Source organism: Leptopilina boulardi, unplaced genomic scaffold (assembly GCF_019393585.1).
Source record: "Leptopilina boulardi isolate dan_hultmark-lab unplaced genomic scaffold, ZJU_Lbou_2.1 LbouV2_208, whole genome shotgun sequence".
Lineage (NCBI taxonomy): Eukaryota > Metazoa > Arthropoda > Insecta > Hymenoptera > Figitidae > Leptopilina > Leptopilina boulardi.
Window position 1 is genome coordinate 843,417 of NW_026137761.1, and position 26,310 is coordinate 869,726.

Below are 26,310 nucleotides of genomic sequence, written 5' to 3' on the forward strand. Positions count from 1 at the left end.
GTGGAATCAGCATCAAGGAACTCTTCTGCCAGAGCCAGGAGAAATGTTTGTTAATGAGCGAGGAAAGTTGTACTGCGATAATTGAAATTTTGCGACATATCTCTAGTGCTTACCTCGGGGTCTAGGTGAGATAATTTGGGATTTAGGGAGTAATAAAGAATAGAAGTAGGGAAAATGTAGGCAAATGTTAGGGGGTCTTTTTTAAAGGGTTGTAAAGTATTGTAAATTTTTAAAAATGAAAGAGATAAGTAAAATTGCCCTAAAATATCAAAAAAATGGAAAATTTGTTGCTTTTACCAAACATGTGTTTGGTCTTAAGAAAGTATTATTTAAAAATGAATTATCTACAAAGTCACCGATGGAGTGATATCTACCCCTATTTAGAAAGATTATATCAAATCTATGAAGTTTCATTATTATTATAATTATAATTTACATCTTGTCAGGTACTTATAAAAATTTTGAAAATTATATGAAATTGTTAATTTCGATATTTTTTCCAATTACGATTTTCGTCCTTTTTTCGCCACAGAGATGATTTCTTTCTTGGAGTAGCTTTTCTGAGTATGTCTTATTATTTTTGGTTATGATTCTGTATATTTACATTAACATGTAAATCCATCCTGGGGATGAAATGAAAATACACAAAGAAAAAAGTTTGGCATATAAGAGGAAGAAATTATCTATGGAAACGGAAGATGAAAAGAAAGTGCTTCAAGTAAAGAATTTGGCATGTAAAAACGATAAGAAAAATGACAAAACGTTAGACACTGTAGAAGTTGCAATTAAGTCCATTGAAGATTTCGATTAAAGTAAAGTTGACATGATTATGTAGGTTCGATGAATGTTAATGCATGTGAGTTTTGTAGTGCGTTACATTTTTTGTGTGAAAGTGGGTCAGAAGATTATTTAATAGTTGCTGTCACAAGGGAAAAGTACAGTTGAAAGTTTTAAATGCTTATCCGTTTTATTTCAAAAATGTATTATTTGACTCAAGCTTTGATTCATTAATTTTCGCCAGCATGGGAGCAAAAGCAAACATTCCTAAAAGATATGGTCCTTATTTTCTTCGTGTAAACGGACAAGTGTATCATAATACATAAGCTCTTCACCCTGATGATGATGACAACCAAAAACATGATCAGTTCTACATTCTTGATACCAATGAAGCAGTACTCGAACGATTAAAGAATAAATCTAATAAGAAATGGTTATTATCATTAACGGAAAAAATTGACAAATTATTAATGGAAATTGGGCCTTATGCTAACGCGTTTAAAATGATGAGAGGAGTAGAATTAGAAGAAAAAGCACTAGCAAAATCTAAAAATGAGCCTATAAGGAATATTCAAATGTAGAATAAACGCGAGTAATAATTGAAGCAGTAAAATAGCTCTTGTATTTGTTAGCGAAGATGGTGAATCTCTTATGGAACGCGACATAGAAATATGGCTAAAGGATTGAAAGAGAATTCGAAATTCTAGTCTTAGTGAAAATGTTGATCCCATTACATATCCTTTAATGCTTCCTTATAGTGAACCTCGATGGACTATTAACCTTAAGTATACTTGAAATACATGTACTTTTACTCCTTTAAAATTTTATATGTATCCTTCCACACAGCACCGAAAATTCACGAAAGATTCATTGAATGTTTTAAGGTTAACTTGGGAGTGTTGCATCGCAGCTTTCAGAATAGATTATTTAAATCTTAAAATGTCCACTTGTGAGCAAATATTCAACACAAAAGTTGACTGAATATGAAAATTACTTTTTCGTTAAAGGTTCAAAATCAAAGTTGACTGAATATGTAAATTACATTTTTGTTAAAGCTTCAAAATAAAACAAGACTTAACCCCTTGGCTGTCGACAAGATTTCCACTGTTTGGGCCAAAAGTGTGTTGAAAAAAATTTTAACGGATTTTCATGAAATTTGATATACTAAGGTTTTTAGGGTTCCTGATTACGAATCTGACATCACACTGCAAAAAGAAGTATCTTATTTTAAGATGTTTTGGTCGCCTTTTTAAGATGTTTTTTATATCTTGCTTCTAAGTTATCTAAAGCAACTTAAAATGCATTACTTTCTTAAGATATAAGATGGATTGGAAGATACTTTTGGTAACTTGCTTCCAATGTATCTTATAATAAGATACTTCTTTTTGCAGTGCAGTTTTTAAAAATTAAAAATGTCGGATTGAAATTCTTAAAAATGTACGGATACGATTATTGCCATATTGGATCCGCCATTTTGAATTTTGAAAAACTGATGTTAGATTTGGAATCAGCGACCCCGAAAACCCCCGAGTAAACAGTTTGAGGAATATTTAAGATTTTTTTAATCACTTTTTATAAGTTGCGCATATATGCGTCAACTGCACTATTGTCCAGTTTTAGTTTCGCGCATATATGCGTCAGCGACAGGCAACGGGTTAATATAGATTTGCATATACTTTGTACAAAACAATATCCAAAGCCATTTTGTTCTAAAACATCTTATAGTTCTAAGAATTATCCGGAACTTAGGCGAAGAAATTATGGTAAAAAATCATTTTTTATAAAAAAGAAGAGTCAATTAAATGTATTGCTGACAAATTGATGATCGTAGAATATAATCTTTATTTGAGTTTAAAATTTGAAGGTCATATTTGTATCATACTATGTGCTAGTACAAATGGCATTGGTCATTCCAATTAACACATCACGGTGATTGGAAGAACACAAACGCACAAATAAATAAACGGTAGATACACATTTGTAAACTTAATACACAGATTATTTTACTTATACATAGACACTCGCAAACCTATACTAATACGCATGACAACGATCTTCGCTAAAAAACATATGGGTTAAAATTCCTGCAACGTACTAAGGGAAACAAAAGTTGATCAGATCGGGCTGTAACTTGCACATATTTTAGACCTAGGGGTGAGTACTATAACCATGAAGAATTGTTAGGTTTTTACAAAAACTGTAGGAGAGAGAGGGGATTGGAATTTTTTGTAAAATTTAAACAGTGAATTTTTGAAGACATAACTTTTAAACAGATAGATGAAAAAATAATTGGCGATCGGTCTTTTGGTTTGATTTTTTTGTTTTTTGAAAACTAAAAATGTGTATTTTCACTACAAAAAATATTAAGCTGTCCTTTTTAGTTATTTTCGAGATATTAATTAATCATTGTTAATAAAAAATGAAATATTTTAAAAATAAATAAAGTTATTTTGGATTAGAGGATTTTTTTATAAACATTTGCAATGTTAGCCAATTGTTTATTAACAATCCAGTAATCAAAAATACTTCATGTAGAGCTCATTGGAAGCGGAATTATGTAAAATTTCACTTAGTAACGTCTGAATTACGATAACTTTATTTGTTTATAAAATATATCATTTTTTATTAACCTTAATAATTAATTAATATCTCGAAGACAAAGAAAAAGGACATTTCCATATTTTTGGGTTGAAAAAATACGTTTTGAACTTTCTAAAAAAATTTGAAAAATAAAAAAACTCACAAACTCTAAATTTTTGGGGCTGTAAGCCGACTTCATTAGAAGCACTCGCATTTGCCTGGACTTTTGGCCAGGGGAGTGGAAAACTACAGATAACCTCTCCCTAGCGCAGTCGGTTTATTGACAATCGAGTTTTGTTTATATATTTGGATAGTTATCACAAATGAACAAACACATTCTCGAGGTCAAACTTCCCGCTTGATATATTTCAATTACAGTGAAAACACCAGAACTATAACGAGCACCAAAGCTGTCACTCATCCACGTACTAACCGAACTCAGCTGTGCTTGACTCCGGTGATCGCAAGCCAAGGCGCTCCACCGTCCGATCTGTATCATCTGTATAAGGTTAATAGAAAAAGAAATATTTTATAAACAAATAAAGTTATCGTAATTCTGACGTTACTAAGTGAAATTTTACATAATTCCGCTTCCAATGAGCCCTATATGAAGTATTTTGTATTAATGGATTGTTAATAAACAATTGGCTAACATTGCAAATGTTTATAAAAAATCCTCTATTCCAAAATACTTCATATAGGGCTTGTTGGATGCGGAATTACGTCAACTTTTAATGAGTAGCTTCAGAATTGCAATAACATGATTTATTTGTAAAATATTTCATTATTTATTAACATTAACTAATTAATTAATATCTCGAAAATAACAAAAATTGTCAAGTGTAAGTTAGCTCTTTCAGTCCCATAATTAGGACACTTGATAAATAGCTACAAGAGGTACTACACCTATGGTTTTCAGGGTCGCTGATTACGAATCTAAAGTCAGTTATTCAAAATTCAAAATGGCGGTTCCAATATGGCGGACGACTTTATTAAAAATTAATACAATTATCTTGAGAATGGTTACTCGGGGGGTTTTTTGGGTCGCTGCTTACAAATCTAAGGTCCGTTTTTAAAAATTTTAAATGGCGGCTCCAATATGGCGGACGACAATTTTAAAAATCAATCAATTTACTTGAAAATATTACTCAGGAGTATTTAGAGTCGCTGATTACGAATATGGAATCCCACAAATACATAAACGGTAGATGCACACTTGTCAACTTGATACACAGATTATTTTACTTATACATAGACACTCTTCTTCTCCTTCTAACCCAACTGTGAGTTACGTTAGCAACGTAATGGCATTAAGGCTTATACACACTGCCATGACCAGGTAAATGGGGTACATCACATTTTTAAGTGATGAGTAAAAATTGGTTGTAGAATTATAAATTAAATAATTTTAGGAATCTAAAAACGTGTGAGACTACTTTGATAGAGGGATTAGTAAGAAATTGAATACTGCAAAATGGTGTAGGGAATTTAAGAGTTGTAGATAGTCCTTTAAGGAGAGTATGTCTGTGAGGATTGAAGTTGGGACATGAACAAAAAATGTGATCAAGATCTTGATCAATGTTAGGATCACATGAACAATTTGGGAAGCAAAGAAGTTTTTTCCAAACATACTAGCATTGAGAGAGTAATGATTACTCCTCATGCGAGAGATAGAGATAATCCAAGATCTTCTTCCTTCAAATGAAGCAAACCATGGTTTTGATTGTTGCTTATAGAATTTTCGAGTATATAATACTCCTTAATTTTTGCTGACTATTCTGAAGAAGTCATGACAACTTTTCTTCAGATCATTTTTTACAGAAGCGAAAAAAGCAGAGTAAGGAAGCGCGAAATTGAGGAGAGAACTATTTTTAGCTGCTAATTTAGCAGATTTATCGGCTAATTAATTTTACAGTAATTCCTATTTGTCCAGGAATACAGACTAAAAAAATTGAACGATTAAGCGTGGAAAGAACTGAGAGTTTGTTTGTAATAAGTAAAACCACAGCAAACACGAATAAGTAATGGTTATATATTTGTTATATAAAAAGATGTAACACGTTCTATCACAAGCTTATAGCATGTTACAAGCATGTTACAAGCAGGTTACGATAAATGTCAGCTCTGAACTCTGTAACAGATATGCAACAAATACATAACACTGTTACTAGTGATTTATAACAGATATGTAACGATAATATAAATCAATTACAAATTTTTTAAATCCAGTCACAACATCTTATATGACACATTTGTAACAAATATAAGACTTTTTATAAAAAAATACAGTTAAAATTAATATAATAATTTAAGAGAGTGTCATATTTTGTCTAAATTTAATGTTGATAATGTTAATAAAATAAAAAAATTAGTAATTTACACATTCTCGAAATTTTTTAACCGGTTGACTCCCGAGATTCGAGCTCTCGACCATCACTAGTGTACCTACACTGCAGCTGCAATGGGACGGATCTGCAAATTACTGTTCAAAATTCACTACAGGTCACAATTCTTAACAGATTTGATTAAATTTCTTTTTTTAAATTTTCAGCATTAAATTTGTGAGAGAATAGCTAAGCCTGATTTTTAATTTTTCCTACATTTTGTTTTTATTTAAACAATTGTAGGGTAAAAATTGTCAAAAATCGGAAAAACAATTATTATTTTTCCCAAAATAATTCAAAAAAGCCTTTTATGCATAGAAACTCATATAAGAACAAATTTACAGTATAAATAATCAAGTTAGAACCAACAGTAATTGTTATAAACAATTATTGTTAACAAATTGTTTAATTTATAATATAACTGGCATAAAAATTAATTTTTACTTTAGGATCTATTTAAATACTATTTAGGAGTACAGTACATAATAAATTTATACTATAAATAAATAATTAATATTGTTATAAACAATTTCAACAATAAACAAATAAAAAAAATTGTTTATTTTGGAAAATTTGTGGTTTTGGTAGTGAATAAAACTTCAAAGAGGTATAGTAACTTTTCCTTAAATAGTATTTGATATTATAAATAAATTAAATTGTTTATAACAATTATTATTATTTATTTATTTTTATTAAATTTTATTTTTAAGATTAAAATTTTTCTTTTGTGCTTTAAATAATCTAGAGTTAAATAGATATTACGAAAAAACATTTTTTTAATTTACACGCATAAATAAATAATTCTAAAACATTAATTTTTTATAAACAATCATCATTTAAATGCAAAGAATCTAATAAATCGTTTTTTTAAAACAAATCCTCATTTGACAGGATGAATGATAATAATTCATTTTTATAAATAATACCTAGTTATAAAATGATTTCAATGGTATAAAATCTTATTGTTTGTAAGAATTATATTTAATAGTTTATTTAAATAAGATACTTTATAGTTAAATGTGAGTGATTGTGAGATTAATATTTTTCTACACATCTACATTATGTGTCAGTAAACGTTAATAATTTAAATTATTCGCGCCAAGAAGTGTATAGTTCCTTTATTGCCGATAGATGGATGCCTTTCTCAAAAGTGAGATCAACTCCAATAAGTATAAGTATCAATGTACTGAGTCACAATTTTCCTTAGCGTTTTCGCAACTTTTTTTTCAGAAGTAATATTGCAGGTTTGTAACATTTGTATTAAATACTATACTTTCTTATTTTGGTATATTGACGAAACACCATTTAAACTTTTTTATTTTTTTATTATTTTTTTTTAATTCTGTAATTTTTGTTGAGTAATACTCATCAAAAAATGGATTTTTTTCCTTTTCCCGAAAAATTCTTTTTAATTTGATGATAGAAAATAATTGTAGTAATGATACAAGTAATTTACTGGACTTTTTGGAAACTACTTACAACTTACCTGATGAACATTTGGATCAAGTTCGCGCTGAGTTAACGCGATGTTTTCTTCCTCAATTTTTTAAAAAATGGAAGGTACCTTTTAATGTTAAAAGTAAATTTGAAATAAAATTCGAAGATTGATTAAATTCTGATTTTATTGTTTATTTGTCAGAGTCAAAAGAAAAATCCACACTAGGGAGAAAATCTTGAAATGGTATTTCAATAGTCTAAAAATTTTATTACAAAATAATTATAAATTATTTAAAAATTATAAATGAATAAATATTAAAAATTAAATTATACAAAGTAATGAAATTAAAACTAAATAAATTGAATTTCTGAAAATAATAGAAAGAGAGAGAAGATATCTATAGATAACACAATGAAAACATAAACAGGAAAAATAATAGAAAGAGAAGGTAGATATAAATGCGAATTAAGAGAATTATTAATTTAATTTAAATTTAAAGTTTTTTCTTTACAGATAAGAATTTTTATAGATTATTATTTTAAGAATAAATTTATTTTATATTTTTTTTTATTATTTAGAAAGTAAAATAATAAAAATTATTTTAAAAAATTGCTGAAATTAATAATAATTAAATAAAATTATATGTTATATTAAAATAAAAATTATTTAAAAATTAATGGTAAAAGTTAAATAATTTTAAAATTATTATTTTTTGAGAAATTAAAGATTTTAGAAAATGAAAATCAGTTAGAGAAAAATGATTGACAGGTAGACAATGGCATTGTTCTTGGCGAACGTTAGAAACGGAATTAGAGAGAGAGAAATATCTCCGTCCTTAGAAAATAATTTAAATGTAATTGGCTATTCGAAAATAGACGCCGCGAAAAATCCAAATAGAGGGAGAAATTGACGGTAAGAAATACATGGGAGAAGCGCCCAGCGTAAAGTAGTGAGGGAAACTCGCGGATTTTCGCTCAATCAATTTGAAATTTCTTACTCATACTCAAATGCAGATTGTTGGGGGCTTTCTAACGATCTCTACCTAAACGATCTGCATCTCTGGGCGAGAAAGATAAAAAGGACTAAATCGTAATTAAAAATAAAATTTATTTAATAATTGTTGATTTTGGGAGACCAATTGTTAGGGGCTCTCTAACGATTTCTACCAATACGATTGGTCCTTCCTAAATTAACAATAAAAATAATGCTTAAGAGGAAAGTCTGTTGTCAGGAGCTCTCGAAAGATTTCTACCAACACGACAGACATTCCAAATCTGCAATGGAATAAATTATTATTTGACAAAACAACAAAAATCATACCAACAAATAAATCTTCAAAGTCAAGCCACGGAAAATCAATGGTCAGGGGCTTTCTAACGATCTCTACTAACACCATTGATTGTCCAAGAGTGGTTAAAAAGATAAATCGTAATTCTTGTTTAGTATTCTTATATGCCATGTGCATTGCAATAGGCGATCCACATGACAATTTGAAAGATTAAACTATAGAGATGACCCTGACAACCCCAAGAAATAGCTAGAATAGGATATAATTAATTTATTCAAATTAATTATCGAGTAGGGTTTTTCAGAGATAAATCTATTGAAGTTTAATGTAAACATTATAGTTTAACAATATATTGTTGAACTATGATGAGTCATTAAAGTTTAATCTTTTTTATACCAAGAATTAAAAATTTAGAAATAGAGTTAGGAGAAACTAACCCTTAAAGTTTTGTTAGGTAAAATTTTATAATACTGTTAAAATAATTTATTTTATATTTTTTTTGTAGATTTCATAAACTACATAAACAAATTGCAAATCGATTTTTAATTGTGAGATTATCACAAAATCAAGGTGTGTTTGTATTTATTTTTATTTATTTATAATTACTAAGTTAAAAGTAAGTTTTATTCTATTCAGAATTGAGAGAATTAATGAGGAAAGACTCACAATCGTTTATATAAACAAAGAAAAACTATATTGTCAGATAGATTGTTTATTTACATTACTCAAATAAAAATAATTAATTCTTTTATTTATTATTATTTTCTTAGCATCAAATTCTTTGAAACGATAAACAATCAATTGTTTAAACAAGTAAAAGAATTTTGAAAAGTTAATAACAAAAGCTAAAAAACTAAATAATTATTGGAAAGATTCCTCTAATTTAGTTTGAAAAGCGACAAATAATTTAAAAATAAAAGAGAAAGAATATTGATATATATAAGTATAATATAGAATTTGGAAAAGCAAAAAAAAAGATAAATACTAACGTATTTTCATTCATAAATTTCACTACACGTTTACAATCTTATCTGATGATATAGTTAGCACGTGTCTCATTATATTGAATAATAGAAATTAAGAATATAAAGTCCCTTTAAATTTTAACAATACTATTGTTTCCTTTGTATTTGAGATAATAGAATGTGGGTAATACTTCCCTAAACATTTATGTTTACAATTTATCGGCCACCTGTTGGAACTCATTTGCTTCTCAGAATCGATGTGTCACATAAATTTAATTAAATAAGAATAAGAAATTACATAATATATTAATAATCCCCGGACTGAGAGCTTATGAATGCTTCAATCTAATAAGAATGAATATGATCAATTATCAATTTCTTCAAAACGACGTAAATTTATGAAAATTGAGGAATGTTTCACTGCTTCAGAAATTCAAGATCCATTCATTCGAAATTTGCGTATAACCGGAAAAATAAAATTAGCTAAAGCTATTTGTAAACTTTTGGATTCACATGATACCGATGCATCACTATGCGAGAATACTAATAGTATGTTTGAATGTGAATCACCAATAAAACCTTATTCCGCAGAAGAAGCTTTGTCTTTAATAGAAGATTGAAAGTTATCTAAATATCAGTATCAAGTACTACGAGAACAAGCTAAAGAAAAATATGCTGACATGTATCCGTCATATCATCTTATTAGGGAGAGCAAAAAAGAATGTTATCCTTATCAAATAATAATTACAGAAACTGAAGCTCGCTGTAACTTGCAGTCTTTAATAGATCACACGGTAATGCGGCTTCTTAAAGACCCTAAAGTTAGTTTACCAACTATTTCGAAGAATAAAACTTGTCATTTAAAACTTATCTTGAAATATGGTTGCGACGGATCTTCAAGTCACTCGCAATACCATCAAAAATTTAGTACAACTGACTCTGCAGACGGAAACCTTTTTACAGTTTCGATGGTCCCAATGTGTTTAGTTAATTCAGATGACTCGAGCAAGATTTGGAAAAATCCTCATCCTTCATTGCCTAAGCGATGATTAAATCCGAAATGAATTTGACCATGGTTGATGGCAAAGTATGTCAGGCACTTACAAAAACACCTTCATCAGCATCTTGCTACATCTGTGGAGTTACGCCGAAAGAAATGAATAATTTGGATGCATTAAAGAAAAAAATAGTAAATACTTCCAATTTTCAGTTTGGTCTTTCTTAAACAAGCTTTAGGAATAATTGTGGATCAACCGATACCAGGATCTGGAACTTCAAATACCGGAAATTCTGCCCGTCGATTTTTTGCAGAACCTGAGCAAGTTGCTAAGATAACAGGAGTAAATAAGGAGTTATTTGAACGATTTAGCATTGTTATAAAGATGCTAAGATGTAGTACTCAAGTAGTCATACGATTGTTTAGCGAATTTGCAGATGAAACTGCAAAATTGTATGTAAATTTGTATCCATGGTTTTACATGCCCATGACTGTGCACAAAATATTGACACATGGAGCAGAAGTTATGAAAATATTTCTTCTTCCAATCGGTCAATATTCTGAGGAAGCTGCCGAAGCTCGGAATAAACATATTAGATATTATCGAGAATTTCATACCAGAAAAATTTCTCGTTTAACAACAATGGAAGATTTATTTAACAAATTATTGGTTTCATCTGATTTATACCTTGCAACTTTAAGAGCAGATTGGGCAAAAATTAAAATAGAGGATGAAAATGAAATAATGAAACTCCTTACTAAATATGAGTTACAAGGTTCACTTCTTGAAAATTAAATCACTTGTTGGCTGAATAAATTACGGCATTCTTTAACTCAAAGAACAATCCTTTTTTCTGAATTTTTCTTCATATTGTCTTGATTGGCTAAAGCATACTGTTAGATTTTCTTCTGTTGGTTAAGTAACAATTTATTTTGTCCTTTCAGAGTAGTTCAGACTTTGATTTTGCTTCGGCTGTACAGATAATTTCTGATGTTGCCAGTAATGACGAAATAATAATTTCTGATTAATTACAAAAACGTTAGTTTAATTTAAGAATATTTAAGTAACTACTAAAATTAAAATTTATAGTAAATAAAAAAATATATATTAAAATTTTTTTTTTAAATTAAAAAAAATATAAAAAATACATAAAAATAAAAAAAAATGTTAATAACAATGTTTGAAATTATTTATAAATTAATTTAACACTAAAATCATTAAGTATTATTTATAAAAATGAATTATTATCATTCATCCTGTCAAATAAGGATTTGTTTAAAAAAAAACGATTTATTAGATTCTTTGCATTTAAATGATGATTGTTTATAAAAAATTAATGTTTTAGAATTATTTATTTATGCGTGTAAATTAAAAAAATGTTTTTTCGTAATATCTATTTAACTCTAGATTATTTAAAGCACAAAAGAAAAATTTTAATCTTAAAAATAAAATTTAATAAAAATAAATAAATAATAATAATTGTTATAAACAATTTAATTTATTTATAATTGCAAATACTATTTAAGGAAAAGTTACTATACCCCTTTGAAGTTTTATTCACTACCAAAACCACAAATTTTTCAAAATAAACAATTTTTTGTATTTGTTTATTGTTTAAATTGTTTATAACAATATTAATTATTTATTTATAGTATAAATTTATTATATACTGTACTCCTAAATAGTATTTAAATAGATCCTAAAGTAAAAATTAATTTTTATGCCAGTTATATTATAAATTAAACAATTTGTTAAATTTTTATACTGTAAATTTGTTTTTATATGAGTTTCTATGCATAAAAGGCTTTTTTGAATTATTTTGGGAGAAATAAAAATTGTTTTTCCGATTTTTGACAATTTTTACCCTACAATTGTTTAAATAATAACAAAATGGAGGACAAAATTAAAAATCAGGCTTAGCTATCCTCTCACAAATTTAATGCTGAAAATTAAAAAAAAAATTTAATCAAATCCGTTAAGAATTGTGACCTGTAGTGAATTTTGAACAGTAATTTGCAGATCCGTCCCACTGTGATGCAGGTCTCAACCGTACTGGGAGCTGCGCCTAGACGCGCTCGACCAAGGGAGACTATGAAGGTTTCTTAGAAAATGTTCATTGTAACAAACACATGAAATAGATAGGTTTATTATTTTGTAAAACCATCAAATAATTTTTCAATTGTTTATTATTTATTACAATAAGTATATTAGCATATCATTTCTAAAATATTAATAATTTTTAACAATATAAATCATTTTTATTTGTTAATTCTTAAATATGTTAATTAAAATAAATGTAAAAATTGTTAAATCTATTAATTATTGTATTTTAGAATTTATTATCTTTTACTTTTTAATTTGAAAGGAAATAAATCTTTACTTCAGTCAAGTAAAGAGTACATATAAATTTCAATTTTCACCAAAAAAGAAATTAAGTAACAATGTTGATTTTTAGGTAGACGTGGAGCTCATAATTCTTTAACGATTTGCACAAAACTTACCAATAATATCAATTATGTTAAAATCTCGATATATGATAATTAATGACGTCTAAATATGCTCAAAAATTTTTGAAATTTTCAATTTTTTACAGTAAAAAATTGATTTTTTTGATAATTAGACACACCTGCCCCAGGTAGAAAAATTAACGTTACTAACGTTACTGATGTTACTAACGTTAGTACCTATAAAAAAAATTAAGAAAGTGTTTCTAAATTATATTTTTGTTAAACTTGTCGAAAATCGACCACCAGGAACTATTTAATGTTCTTACCCGCACTTTTCATAATTTTCATTCCCATTTTCACTGCCATTTTTTTATTTTCATTACCGTTTCCACTTCCACTTTTTCTAATTCTCATTCCCATTTTCACTTCCACTTTTTTATTTACATTACCACTTCCACTTTTTCTAATTCTCATTCGCACTTCAATTTACACTCTTTCTTATTCTTATTTCCACTTTCACTTCTACTTTCACTTTTTATAATTTTTATTCCCATTTTCACTTTTTTATTTTGATTACCACTTCCCTTTTCACTTTTTCTAATTTCCATTCCCACTTCTACTCCCATTTTTTCCACTTCTAATTTTCATTAGCTGTTGCCATTTCGACTTAAACTCTTTCTAATTTCCATTTACACAAGTGGGAGTGAAAATATAAAAAAGTTGTAATGAAAATAAAAAAGTGGACGATGAAATGGAAATGAAAATTGGAACAAGTGGAAGTGGGAATGAGAATTAGAAAAAGTGGTAGTGGCAATGGATATAAAAAACTGGAAGTGGAAACAGGAATGGGAATGAAAATTAGAAAAAGTAGAATTGGAAATGGGAATGAAAATTATAAAAAGTTTAAGTGGAAGTGAAAGTGGTAAAGGGAAAGTAGTGGCAAAGTTACTGCGAGAATATATTTTATAAACTCTTAATTTTTTTATAGGTCACAGTGTGCTTGAACTAACTTTAACCTAAAAGTACTGGCCCATCTCGGCTCCCTTCAGATATTAATTCCACATTATTTTCTGAGTAATTTGAATCTAAGATGAAAAAAATCGGTAGAGGGATTTTCGAATATAGTCGATTTTTGTGTATTTTTTAACTTTTTATAGTAGGTAGTTTTTTTTTTACTTTGAAACAGTTGAATATTAATCTATTCGATTTCTAATCATTTATTTATGTAATAAAAATGTACGGGCGTAGAAAAAGAGAATAAAATTGCCCTTTAGTGCTAAAGCACCTAATATATTAAGAAATTACAATAAATATAATTAGAAATTTTTCAAATCATATAGGTGACTGATCATGCATAAATTCTTTCTAAAGTTGGCGACTATTCAAATTAGAAGTGTCAAAATGAAAATTCAATTTTTGTTAATAATCTTCTATAAGTGTGATTTTCCACGAAGCGTACAATTCCATGTCCCTTGTGTTTTTTAAGAAATAAATTGTATATATTGTAATGAATCCAACGTGAAAAAGTAACTTTAATATATTAAATTAAATATTATTTTTAAAATGCAAATTAAAGAGCCAACCTGTAATGGGGAATCCTGTCCCCAGTGTCATATACGAGACGAAAATAAATATTTTTAGCAATATAGAATAATAAAATTAATTATTGGTATCAATTTTTAAATGTGCAAGTTTGAAGAATTCAGAAAAACTTGGTTGTTAAAAAATATAATTTTTTATATCTATTTTTCGATGTTAATTCTTGTCCCCAGTTTTATGCGTCAGGAAGAAGCTTTTTAATGAAACTGAAATATTTTATAAAAATCAAAACAAAACTTAGTTATAATATTGCAGAAGCAATAATTGAGGACCCCGATTCTATAAGGAGACCTACGCTTGAGGCATCCGCCTCGTGACCAGACAGGTGGTCCAAAAATGGAAAAAAATAAACTTCAAAATTAAAATTTTTTAAAAGGCTATCCTGTAGGAAATGAAAATCCGCACCTTTTTTCCATTGAGATTTTTTTATAAAACGAACATTAAAATTAATAGAGGTTTTCCTTACATATTAAAGAAGTTTTTCCAAAATTTTGGAATTAATTCTATAAAAAATAAAGAAGTTATAAGGAAAATAGTGAAAAACTATTTTTCCTTATACTGCAGCAGTAGCCATGACACCTCACGGCTTAGTTTCCTCAGGGGCGTTCTTATTATATAATTCGCCCTACACTCGATCATGCTAAATAATTTGGCATACAAATTTTTGATTTTACTAATAATGAAATATTTTTGTATTCTATTTCTGTTAGTAAATAAAAATATATCCAAAATACATATTAATAATTATAAATATATTTGAAATCAGTATTTATATACATTTTGAATAGGAAAAATAATAATTTTCTTATACAATATGAAATAATAATTTATTATTTAATTTAAGAAATATATTTTTTATAACAAATAAATAATTATTTTTTCATGTTCGAGTGTAAGGCGAATTATATAATAAGAACGCCCCTGAAGAAACTAAGCCGTGAGGTGTCATGGCTACTGCTGCAGTATAAGGAAAAATAGTTTTTCACTATTTTCCTTATAACTTCTTTATTTTTTATAGAATTAATTCCAAAATTTTGGAAAAACTTCTTTAATGTGTAAGGAAAAACTTTGTCGCGAGAAGTTTTTCCAGAATGAAAATTCCCTTAATAACTTTTTCAGTAGAAGGTTGAAAAACACATATTTTCAAAATTAAAACTTTATTATTATTTAATATTAAATAATAACAATTTTCTTGATTTTTTTATGATTGTCGTCTTTAATAGTATAAACTGAATAAAATGCACCAAATTTCAAAAAAACCCATCAATATTTGGCAAAATTACGACGAGTTATGTTTTAAAAGTCCATTAAATTATCTTAAAAAAATTTCTACTTTTTTGCCTCTATTAATTTTAATATTCGTTTTATAAAAAAATCTCAAAGGAAAAAAGGTGCTGATTTTCATTTCCTACAGGATAGCCTTTTTAAAAAATTTTAATTTTGAATTTTATTTTTTTTTCATTTTTGGACTACCTGTCTGGTCGCGAGGCGGCAGCCTCGAGCGTAGGTCTCCTTATTGAATCGGGGTCCTCAATTAACTTCACCAAGTCGATTTATTATGATAGAAACTAATTTCATACTTGTTTTTCTGTTTTTACACTTTTAAAGCTCCAATTTTACATGGGGAATCACAGAATCTTCATGGGAAAGCCTTCACATATTATTTATATAATAAATTCAATAATTATAAATACTTATTTTCTGTTAAATAAAGTGTAGTTGTATTAATTATTTAGCCAGTATAATTACCGTGAATACGAAATAGGCTAAAAATCGATTATATATTGTTTAAAAAGTCAGCATTAGTTGTCCGTCATGGTGAAGATTTTTCCATTAAAACTTGTATGTTATTTAGTGGGAATTACATTATATGTTAATTTTTGTTAAATTATAAAAATATATTTTGAATAATATCAATAACTAAATTATACGCTACACGGAGAATTACCCATAAATTCATTACTGCTCGTTCAAAAATATCAAAAAGCTAGAATGAAGAAAATCTGTACTGTGTAATATTGCAGTAATATTACATTAATATTGACCGGTAATATTACTATGAGGGGGACAATTTAATATTACTGTAATATTACGTGCTACTTTGGAGGTGCAACAAATGATTTAATCATGAAAAAATGATTAATATATTCAACAATTTCAGAGCAAAAAAAGTACTATAAAAAGTTAATAATACACAAAAATCGACGTCAATTTTTTCACCTGGGAGAGCCCATAACTCTTGACCGGTTCGCATGAAACTTACCAATTATATTAATTAGGTCAAAATCTCGATACATAATTGTGAATATTTAAACACACTCAAATTTTTTTTTAATTTTCACTTTTTTATGATAAAAAATCGATTTTTTGATAATTAGACACACTTGGAGCTTATAATTCTTGACCGATTCGCATGAAGCTTACAAATAATATCAATTAGGTTATAATCTCGATATACATTTCAGAAAATTTCAATATACTCAAAAAATTTTAAAATTTTCAATTTTTTATGAAAAAATTTTTTTTGCTTGATTCATAGGTAGACTTGGGTTTCATAATTCTTTACCGATTTGCATGGAACTTACCAATAATATCAATTATGTTAAAATCTCGATATATAATCAATGACATCTGAATATACTCAAAAATTTTGAAATTTTTAATTTTTTACTAACTTATTAAAATGTTATACGCGGGACCTGATCCGACTGTTTAAATCTGATATTCATAAAAATATAGATCTGATAGAGACATGCTTCTTAGCTGATTCATAACTGAATCATGACATTAATTGATACTTACAAAAAGTTTTGAAATCCCAACAAAAACATTATTAAATACTTAAAAATAATTCACGCCAAGTTTTCATAACTGCGCGAACGATAGAAATTTTTTTTAATCAAAAATTGATTTCAATTAATTATTTTGATAATTATTAACTATAATTCATATTTAGACCAAAACTATTTTTTTTGTACATAGCAAGCATATTTTAAAATTATAATTTGTATAATTTCCCATTTTTAAATTCAATTATTCATATTAAAAAAATTAATTAAAGCTTAACATAATCACTTATTTAGATATGCACGATACCTATAGCGAATTACGTTTCGTTTCCGAATGGCGGAACGCGCCATGATCTGAAAAAAGTGACAAATCTTAAACATTCATTAAATAGAAAACATGCAACTTTTTCTTTATTTCTAAATGAAACTTTAGAATTTTGTTAAAAAAAATAAAAGTTAAGCTGATATTTTTCTTAAATTTTTAATTATAACTTTTTAAAACATTCTAAAATAGAAGATGAAAAAACTCAGTTAAATTTGTATTTTGCCATCATAATTTTCAACAAAAATATAATTTGTTAGACATAAAAATAAAAAAAATTTAGATTAAAATTTATTTAGCAATTACAATTTTTTAACAAAATTCTTATTTTTTTTTAAAGTTTCAGAATTTTTATTTCATATTCACAATTCTTTAATAAAATTATGTTTTTTTGGTAATAAGTTATAGAAAATTAATAATTTATTTATACTAATGCTAATAATCACCAATTTTAAGTAATATGACAGCTACAGCTTAGTGCTACTGTAACGCGCCGAACTGATTTTGCGCGGTAAACGTTTCAAATTTAAATATTGGATTTCATACAGTAGAATTTAATTCGAAAGTTCAGGTTTCAATGCGGAATCCTCGACGATGATGAGGTCCGTTCCCACAATAAAGAGCTTAAAAGCTCAACTCCAACGGTGAAACTATTTATTATTTGTCAAAAAGTGAAAAAATTGTAGAAAATTAGATGTCGGGATTTAATAGAATAAGTTCAAAACTTTAATGTACAAAACAAAATGATGAGTTTATTAAAACTATACAATATAGTTAATTTCGCTCGTGCTAAGACTTTTACGTGTCAATAGCTTCTTTTCTGCGAGATAACTGATGCTTTTCTCCCCTGTCGTTATGGTCCTCCTCTGGGGCATCTGCCCCCACCCCTAGGTGTGCTAAGGGAGAAGGGTAAGAGTACATCCCTTCTCCTCTGAGTCATTGCAAAAAACTGGAAAAACCGAAAAAGTCCGAAAAGAGAAAGTTTTCTCGATCATATGGTCAGTACTGAAGTAGCGGAGGAGACGAACAAAAGGATCCCTTTTTTATTACCCAGGCAAAGAGTTCCTTGGGGTCTTTGGTCAACCAGATGCCCGGCTTACTCGAATGTCTTTAGAAAATGGATAAAAGCAATAAAATAAAATTCTAAAACGTGACAAATATCTAAAACAAGTACTTTAAGTTCGCGTTCTTATTATTCCAAATTCTGTTAAATTTATTGCAAGGGATCCAGCTTTCGTCTTCTCCACTGCACATTTTATTATTCTACAGTTTATGACTTATTTCCGTTTTATATTTTAACGTGAGAAAATACTCAGTCGATTTACTCATGTTGCTTGCCAATATTTTATGTGTTAATCTTATAAATTAAATTTATTAATTTAAACTTATTATTTAAATAAAACCGCGCATTCAGCGCTGCCTCTAGCGGGAGAGGAGCGCATTACACACATGCATTACACTACCTGCATGCTGCTGACATCTAACGGCGTCTGCAAATATAATAAAGGGCGATAGTTAAAGGTAAAGAAATACACTGGAACGCCGGATATTAGGACAGCTCGGGTGTGTGTCTGAATAATCTGGAAAGGTCACCTTGACGAAAAAGCATAAACTTACAGGGCCGTAAGAAGTTTTTTCTTTGCCTTTGATTGAAATACATAACCAAAGTTTGACAGTTAAACAACAATTTTGAGGTTAGGCGCATGAGACGTGAGAAAAGAAAATATTAATTAAGTGAGAAATATTAATTGTTTTTTCGAAATAAAACAAATTTTACTTAGCAAAATTGTCACACAGATTATTAATTTTTATCATATTCATATTACACCAATAAATAATTGCAAAATAATACATTAAATCAAGGCGGGGAACGGAATCTTTAATAGATGCGCTACAGTGTGCAGAGATATTTCCCTTTTCTCCTCACCCCGTTTTAGCGTCTAAGCTTTCCAAATAATCCAGTGTCTTAATAATCGGCGTTCCAGTGTAGTGATTATTAGTATTAATATAATTAAATTGGTATGAATAAATTATTAATTTTCTGTAACATGTTATAAAAAAAAACAAGAATTTTGTTTAAAAAATTGTGATTGTTAAATAAATTTTAAGAATGAATGAACTTTATTATACGCTATTATTAATGTATATATGTAGTTAAATTAGTCTGTATTTTTTCATGATCCAAAGATGATAGAGTTTATCAGGGGAGGTTGGTTTAGGTTAGAAAAGATTTGTAATTGATATTTTTTAGCTAAATAGCAGAATATTTTTCTTAGAGGTGGTTCACAAGATTCAGCGGTCATGACATTCATGGGAGTGCTGTTTCAACATCCCAGAGCTAATTGTAATGCCATATTTCGAATTTTTCCAAGTTTATCAAAAATTGTATGTCGTTGAAACTTATAGATATGGTTACCATAATCTATACGACTCTTGATTAAAGCTCTAAAGATGATAAGGAGAATATAAGGGTTTGCTCCCTACCAAACTCCCCTGACTGCCTTAATAACATTCAAAACTTTCCGAGACTGTTCTATTAGGTAATTGTAGTGTGCATCAAAAGTAAATTTAGAATCTAGAATAATACCTAAAAATTTGGCAGTATTTGAGGGTGTGATAGAAACATTGTTGAGTTTTAACTAAAGGTTATGATCATTAAGGTTAATAATTTTTTTTTTTAATGAAACTAGTTTAGTTTGTTTAGGACAAAGTTCGAGATTTCTTTCACTGAGAAAATTAGAAAAAATATTTAAACAGTTTTGAAGAGCTAAAATGCAAATTACAGGATTATTAGATCTGGAGATGACAGCGAGGTCATCAACTAAAACAATTAGCAGGTAAACGAGAGAATAATTTTCTTGTGTAAATTGAGCATATTAAAGGGCTTAAAATACTACCTTGAGGTACTTAATTATTTAAACAATTTATATTATTAATTACACAGGCCTGCAAAATTCGACTTTTTTTTTTATTTTTGATATTGAAGTCGTTTCCTATGTAATTTTGTGCGCTGAACACGATCCCGTATCCCAAAATGGCCCAGCACGTCAGGATTTTGAGAAAAGTGGGGGTAAAGAGCCCAAAAACCGTGTTTTTGGGTGTTTTCAAGAATTTTTTTCTCCTTAACCTGACGTGCTAGAAACTTCTACTAGGTCTTAAATTAAAGCTTAAAGTGTGCACTTTAAGATCCATATGCGCAAGTAAAAAAAAACTTAAGGGATTTTGAGAAAAGTGGGGGAAAGAGCCTCAAAAAAATTTTTTTACATACTTTATATCGGAGTGGTTTTTTATGTATTTTTGTGCGCTGAACACGATCCCGGGTTCCAAAATGGCCTAAAACAACAGGATTTTGAGAAAAGTGGGGGTAAAAAAATAAAAAACGCGTTTTTAGGGTAAAAAAATTTTTTTGGTTACCCCCACTTTTCTCCAAATTCCTTAAGTTTTTTTTTACTTGCGCATATGGGTCTTAAAGTGCACGCTTTAAGCTTTAATTTAAGACCTAGTAGAAGTTTCTAGCACGTCAGGTTAAGGAGAAAAAAATTCTTGAAAACACCCAAAAACACGGTTTTTGGGCTCTTTACCCCCACTTTTCTCAAAATCCTGACGTGCTGGGCCATTTTGGGACACGGGATCGTGTTCAGCGCACAAAATTACATAGGAAACGACTTCAATATCAAAAATAAAAAAACCATGCAGGCCTGTGTTATTAATTTAACACCCGTTTATCAGCTACAAAAACTAAATAATTTTTTTCTCTAAAACTATAAGCCATCTTTTTCAAGGTCTTAAATTTTTCAGGACATTGTAGAGAATGTTCATGAATTTTTTGAAAAAAATCGAAGATATACTTTTTGAATTATTTCATGAAAGATTCAATCATGAAAGAGCATCTAAATACAAGTACTTTAAAAAAAATTCGTCCCGATTGGTTAAAAATTACGGAAGTTATAATAAATCAAAAAAATATTACAAAATATTTAAATGTACAATATTTTTAAAAATATTTTGAAGTTTTTAAAAATACTTAGGATGTCTTTTTTTGGGCCTTAAAGGAACTCAAATTATCAATATTATAAAAATTTATCAAAATAGCCTAAATCGGTGCGATTACTTGACGTGGAGTCGCTCATAGGCAAGAAGCTAAGAAAATTGGACGAAATTTTCCTGTTGATTTTGGAATAAAAAAATGAGAAATTCATTCCATGAGGAAGGAAAGGAGCCTGAACTGAGGATGACATTATAAATATCTAAAAGAACAGTTTTTGCAGAAATTGAATAGTGTTGGATGATATTAAAATCAATGTTGTCAAGACCAGGGGAGGATTTTGTTTTTAAAGAAGAAATAGCTATGGAAAGTTCAGATAATGTAAAGGAGATTCTAAGAAGGTGTTAGATCTAAAATTTTGCGAAAAATTATCATGAAATGCAATTACAAGTATCCTTAATAAGTTCAAATAAATCATTTATTACTTTTTCAACTGCAGAGCAAGATGAATTGATTGGTTGAGTGAGTCTATTTTTAAAAGCTTTAATAACTTTCCATACTGTGGAAATTGGAGTATTTCTATCTAGAGATTCTCAAAAGTTTCTAAATGATGTTCTTCTAGCAGAGTTTAATATCTTTTTAGTTTCAGGTTCTACTTTTTTAATTTAATGTAATTGTCAAAGTTACATGAATTTTTAAATTTGTATAAGGGGTTATATATCTTTTCATGTGTCAAAAAATCGATTTTTTTCATTGCATATATCAAAAATACATACTCTTCAGAATGTTTTCACAAAATTTCATCAAAATCGGAACATTAGAACCAACGTTATGGCTGTTTCAATCCGCTACATCTCAAAGAAGAGTATATGCGCTTGAAACATTAAAGGCTATTATCTCGGAATCGTGATTTTTGAGAACTACGCACAGAAAAAAACTGTACTCAAAATGAGTACGAAATCATACTCATTTTGATATGCAGCAAAAATGATAACGCTCTTATTCATTTTGAGTTTTCAGTGAAAAAATATCAAAATGAACAACGTCAGTTTCATTTTGAGTAAATGTTTAACTATAAATTATAGATAAATAACAAATGATTATTTAATTTAAAATAGTACTAAAACAATTGTTTTTCATAAATAAACACTTTTAAACTAAAAAGAATTTAATTCTTAAAGTCAATTTATTATTATTTATAAAATAAAATAAATCAAGTTTTAGGTTAAGAAACATATGAAACGACAGGCAGTAATACCAACTGCGTTAACATGAAGTAGAGAAAGAAAGCGCTATTGTCTAAAAACCAAAGGTAATGGCGCCTTATTTAAAAAATTTAAAAGTAAAATATTGTTTACGAAACAAAATGATAATATGTTAAATTTTTTTCACATTAATTAATAAATAAAAAAAATTTATCTTTAAAAATTTTAACAAATAAATTTTAATTCTTAAAATCACTGTTTTGTGATCAATAAACTAATAAAAAATTATAAATTAAATATATGTGATTGATGTAGTTTTTCTTTGGATCTATAATTTTTAGTAGAAGTTGTTCTTTTTTTATTTGAAAAAAATCCATCGTCAATTGACGAAAAGCTTTGCTTTTTTTGTAATAAACGAAATAATTATTTTAAAATATTATAATATTATAAAATTGAGTTTTTATTATTTAAAAATTCTTATGTTGTGACAACCCGTGTACCGAGATTTGTTATATTTTTAAATTTAAATTAATAGAGGGGTTCGACTCGTCCGGGAGGCACAAATTAATCCACAAGGATGATCCTTTAGCATCTTGAAAGTTTTTCCATTGGCAACAGTGAACGATGCAGGCAATTAAATGGTAGATAGAATTGAAAAGAGAATCGACCAAACTTACCAGAGATGATTAATAAATCAGCAATAAGAATCCAGCAAGTTCACTGGTTGATTTCTATATAATAATTATGGCACACACAATTAGTTATTTAACAAAAAAGAATTTATTAACACTATACTCAAAATAGGTACAATAATAGAAGATAAACCGCGGTATATACAATATATGTACTCGACGGTATGGTAGCACGCTTCGCTCTGCTTTTTCTATTTTTCCGGCTCACGACAAAAACGTGGTTTTGTCGTCTGCAATCAAGTCGTTCTTTCATCCTCAGATGGCGCACTATGAAATAGTTCACAGTTAGTACCAACATAATAGTGGTAAACAATTTTATCTAGCATAACCTGACATTTGATACTAACCAGTTTCATTTTGAGTAACGTGAAGTTTGCCGTTTACTCATTTTGATAATTTACTCAAAATGATAAGCAGCAAAAATGAGTATAGTTTTTTTCTGTGCGGTTACGGTGACTGCGATTTTTTTAAACGAAGGAATTTAAATTTGAACCAAAATTAATATTCTTTTGGTCAAAAAATCAAATTTTAAAGCCCTAAAATAACAATTGAGGCACCCAATCGAACAACCGGTCGCGAGCTCGGGCCGGACGCTCGGAAGCCAGTCAGCGTACGAAAATGTCAATAAAATTGAAAATCAAAATTTTAATTTTTTAAATTTATTACTGGCTTCCGAGCGTCCGGCCCGAGCTCGCGACCGGTTGTTCGATTGGGTGCCTCAATTTTTGACGAAAAATGATCGATATTTCTAGAAATTTTTTTTTCAAAATCCTTCGTTCACGCATGAGGTAATATATTATACTAAAAATGGCTTGACCGCAAGATTTGTTCAACCATGGGGCAGGTGTAAATGATTTTTTTGTCTTTGCAGGGTTGGCATAAGTGAATGGCTTTGGAGATAGATTTGGACAAGAAGAATTAATAGCTTGATTAACTCCTTCAACAATAAGGTTATAATTATCTAATACAACAAGATTAGGAGATGAGGCATTAATATTATTATTTTTAATGAATTCATCTAATGTAGATGAGAATGTAGACCAAGATATTTGTTTTAAATTATATTTGTGAGATTGAAAAAAAGAAATAGGAATAGTTAAACAAGACCAGTGACAGCAGGAAAGTGATCACTTCCTAAAGTATCTTCCCAGACATCCCAATATGCTGAAGTATAGAGATGAGAAGATATAAAAGTCAAGTCTAAAACGGAATCATTATTGTCTGGTCTGTTACGATATGTAGGTTTTATTTATTGTTTAGGCAGATGAAATCAGAAAGATCTATATGATGACGTAAATTAATACCATTATAACAATTTTGCGAACTACCCCAAGAGATATGATGGCTATTAAAATTACCCCATAACAAAACTGCGGAGTTATTAATATTAGAGATGGAATTGAAAAGAATGGTCCAAATAACGTTTGAAATTTGATTTACAGGAGTAAGAACTCTATAAACAGAGATAATTTTCCCATAGAAGAGTCAATAGAGATGGCTGAAGTTTCAAGAGAATTTTCAATATTTAATATTGAAGTCCCTATGGAAAAATTTATGCAATTTCTAATGGCGATGACAAGACCATCACCTCTGTTACGTAGGCGATCAGATCTAATTATATTAAAGTTTTTAAGGCAAAATGACTTAGTGGGTTTTAGAAAAGTCTCAAAAAGAAGTAAAATGTCATAACTATCAGAAATGTTAAGTAAGTCGCCCTTTTTATTCAAAACTCCTTGACTATTCCATTGCATAATTCTTAAATTATTCGTTTGAGCCATTTGAGAGAGAGAGTAATTAAGACATGTTTAAAGATGTGATATCATTTGTGAGAGTGCTGAATAATTTTTGTTTGTCTTCAATGGACATTTGGGATTGTGAAGATATAACACCAACCAAAGTTGTTTATATTGAAAGGATGTTGGAAATCAAAGGCATAGAGTTATTAGAGATTACAGATTTTTCGTTGAAGAGAGGATTAGTGGGAGACTTAAGTGCAAAAACATCAGGTTTTGATATTTCATTCCTTCCACTGTTAGATTGAGAAGCATGAAATGAAGAAGATCTTTGTAAAGAAGAACAAGGTTTAGGATTGGTTAGTTTGTTGGGAAGATGACGAGATTTAGGTTGAGAAATTTTTGATGCACTTGAGAAAGTAAAAGGAAAGTTTTGTACATTCAGAGCAGGTGTTGGTAATTGGAGAGTGTTTGGAAATTGAGAGAAGTTGAATAAATTTGTGTTGCAATTTGAGATGTTGAGAAGGTGTCATCAATATTGTTTGGAATCTTAAAGGATCGTAGAGCAGTTATTGCTTCTGCAAAAGTTAACCCATATTTAGATACATAGGATCTAAAATCTTTCTGAAATTTCAATTCAGAACAATCTCTAGAATTAGCTCGATAAGAAACATCACAATTAAAGCATTTTGGAGGATTGGATGAATTAGGACAGGGAGAATCATTAGTGAGAGTGTGTAGACCTCTACAGTGAATGCAGCGATGATTTAAATGATATTGAGATGCGATATGACCATATGGAAAACATTTTCGACAGATTTTGACTTCAGGGTATCAGTTTTCACAAAATTAAAATGTCGGACCCAAAATGGCGGATCAATTTTATAAACACGAGTTAAATTGAACTGAAAATGCTTACTTGGGGGTTTTCGGGGTTGCTGATTACGAATCCGCTTTCACTTTGAAGAAAATCAAAATGACGGACCCAAAATAGCTGATTAATTTTATAAAACGAGTCTACACATACTAAAAACACTTACTTGAGATTTTTTGTGGACGCTACATTCGATTCTAATTTTATATTGATTCATAAAATTATTATATGATT

At 28.6% G+C, this 26,310-nt stretch overlaps 1 protein-coding gene across 12 annotated transcripts in view; it reads left to right on the forward strand.

Annotated features, from left to right (window-relative positions):
* The window catches only part of LOC127278580 (potassium voltage-gated channel protein eag), a 1,151,741-nt gene that overhangs the window by 476,549 nt on the left and 648,882 nt on the right, over positions 1 to 26,310 (forward strand). The window lies entirely within an intron of this gene.